The sequence below is a fragment of the Brassica oleracea genome, chromosome C8 (assembly GCF_000695525.1).
Source record: "Brassica oleracea var. oleracea cultivar TO1000 chromosome C8, BOL, whole genome shotgun sequence".
Taxonomy (NCBI): domain Eukaryota; kingdom Viridiplantae; phylum Streptophyta; class Magnoliopsida; order Brassicales; family Brassicaceae; genus Brassica; species Brassica oleracea.
The window spans coordinates 11,105,984-11,109,069 of NC_027755.1; the positions used below are offsets into that span (position 1 = coordinate 11,105,984).

Consider the following 3,086-nt stretch of genomic DNA (forward strand, 5'->3'; position numbering starts at 1 on the left):
TTCGATCCCTAAGTACTGCATCCGAACCTCTTATTTGAGAGAGTAATTCACTCCTTAGGGTAATTTGAGTGATATCAAATTTGGCGTCATTGCCGGGGACTCTTTCTTATTACCATTAGATTTAATTTAGAATTTAGTATAGACTTGTTACAAAAAACTTGCTAAGTTTTCTTTCTTTCCCTGTCTACGCAGACACTATGAATGGAGAACATAGAACTCGGCTGAGCATCTATCGACGAAGATGTAATGTTATCGAGCGACGTGGAGACTGAAGAATCGACTGACACGGAGATCCCGACATCGATCGACACCGCCCAGCCGGAAGTAGGTAAGTCTTCTCTTACCGAGCTTATTGATGAGGAAGTAGTCCAAACTGAACCAATAGGTCAATTGAGCAATGAGACTAGCCAAACTAAACAGGGGACTGAAATCCCTTTTGAGATAAATCCCACCTTGATAAAAGGTGAAGAGATAAGATTGCCTTTGCAAAACTACCTAGACCTTGGTAGAACCTATTCCAATATGTCCGCTATTAAAATACCAGGAGACGATACCAAGAAATCTAAGTTCAATGCAGATTACTACTGTATGGTTCGTCGAAACCCCTTCTGTGGATCTCTCTCTGAGCATCCGCAAGATCACATCGAAGGATTGAAAGAATTAATCCCAGATGAATACAATCGTTGCAAACTATTCTCATTTTCCCTAGAGGGAGAAGCTCTCAGATGGCTAAACTGTTTAGCAACAAGATCCCTTACTTGTTGGGAAGAGATTAGAAACGCCTTCCTTAAAAAAAATTTCGATGATGATCGCTATTGGGAAGTAAGGAGACAAATCTTTACATTCCGCCAAGATCCACGTGAATCGTTTAAAAACGCATGGGGAAGATTCAGGAGCTATGAACTTGAATGTCCCCATCATGGTTATTCAGAACCACAACTCCTTAACATCTTCTATGGAGGTGTTAACTTGAGCTACAAAACTACACTCGACACGGCGAGTGAAGGAAATTTTGTCACTAGGAGCCCCGAAGATGCTAGACACCTTATCGAAAAATGTAGCAACGGGAAAATCCTAGGAAAAGATGGATGAAAAAATAGGAAATTCGATAAATTCAGAAGATAATTCAGATTTGGTAGAGATTAAGAATTCCCGCAATTCGCTTCACTCTTTTCTTCAAAATGAACAGCGATCTGATAAGGCCAAGATCGAAAACGATGCCTTGTCTGATATGAGAAATCAATTAGAAGAAGAGACAAGCTATTCAGACCGCTATCCCGTATGTAACATTGATAGTTTCATCTAAGCTTATGACATTGCCGTGAAATCACGCACTGGAAAGGAAAAGTTTAATATCAGACAAGCACTTACTGGCAACCGTAAAACAAAGTCAGATTTTTACGGAAAAATAAATATGGTTTACGGAAAGTTAATGGAGAAGGCAGATTCTTTGAGTGAGCTTATCCGAAAATTAGAAAGTCAAGTAGCTGAAATTGCGACTACCATTAAAAGAGAAACATGACGTCTTCCCGGGAGAACTGATTTAAACCCGAGACGTCAAGTCAGTTCCATAATGTTGCGTAGCGGAAAACATCTCGCGACAAACATGAAGAACAACACCGAAATTGGTAGTTCTGCCAATGCTGATGAAACAGGCGAGAGCAATTCTCAGCCTATACTTCTTGATGACCCTGACCCAAAACCTTCTCGCGAAAATAGGAAGTCTACCGCTGAAAAAAATACGGAAAAGACTATAGACTTAGAAGTAGAAGACGATTCGGATATTAAGGCCGAAATCAATCGACAGTATGGTAACCACGTCGATCGACCGGTGAAACCCGTCGTCGATCAACTTTCAGATAACCCTATCGATCGACATTCCACTCAACCTGAACCAACGATTGAAAGAGTCTATAGAACCCTACCCCCTTATCCTCCTAAAACGCAGACTAAGAAATCATTAGAATATGCGATCTGCAAGAAAGCATTGGATAGAATTACTATGGAGATGTCCCTTAGTGATGCTATGAAAATAGTACCTTCGATAAAGAAGTGTGTGAAGGATATGACGTCTCCAAATTATCCAACTGCGGAACAAAGCGTGATGATGGTGTTAGAGGAAGTAAGTGCCATGATTCGAGGAGAAACTCCAACTAAGATGCCTGATCCTGGTAGTTTCGTCCTAGATTGCAATATACAGAACACGCGTTTTCCTCGATCACTATGTGATCTTGGCTCTAGCGTGAATCTTATGCCTTACTCCGTTGCAGTAACCTTTGGATATAACGAGTTTATGCCAACTCCGATAACCTTGGTTCTAGCTGATCGGTCTATCAGGGTACCTGAAGGGATTCTCGAAGACGTTCCCGTAAAAATTAATGATTGCTTCGCGCCTACGGATTTTGTTGTGTTAAAATACAGACAAGAACCAAAAGACAAGAACCAAAAGACCCCCTCATTCTGGGTTGGCCATTCCTTGCTACAGCTGGAGCGATCATTGATGTGAAAGAAGGACAAATAAATTTGAACATCGGGGACATTTCGATGACCTTTGATATGGAAAGGCTAATCAAGCAACCCTTGATAGATGACCAAGCCCTCTATGTGGAAGAAGTTTCTGAACTAGATAAGGAATCTTTCATAGACATGTGCTCAGACGACCCCTTAGAAAATGCTCTTACCAATATGGAAAAAAAAATCTTCAGCATAGATAATAGGACAGACGATTACGTGCGACTGATGGATGCAAGTATCGAGGTTGCAAACATCGAAGAAGATGAAGAATCAGACATTTTCGTCGATCGATACCTCAGAGAGGCCGTCGATCGACAACCATCTTCATTATCTAATTGGTCTAAAGACAAAGCACCAAAGGTTGAATTAAAACCCCTCCCCAGTGGTCTTAAATATGCATTTCTTTATGACCAATCCTACCCTGTTATTGTCAACGCCAATCTCACTAGCGGAGAACTTATGTTATTATTAAATAAACTATGCAAGCACAGGAAAGCAATCGGGTATTCTCTCGATGATATTCCAGGTATTTCTCCTGATCTTTGCATGCACCGTATTCATTTGGAAGACGA

At 40.9% G+C, this 3,086-nt stretch overlaps 1 pseudogene; it reads left to right on the plus strand.

The window, feature by feature from the left end:
- Positions 1-1,606: 1,606 nt before the first annotated feature.
- The window catches only part of LOC106308643, a 6,010-nt pseudogene continuing 4,530 nt past the window's right edge, over positions 1,607-3,086 (plus strand).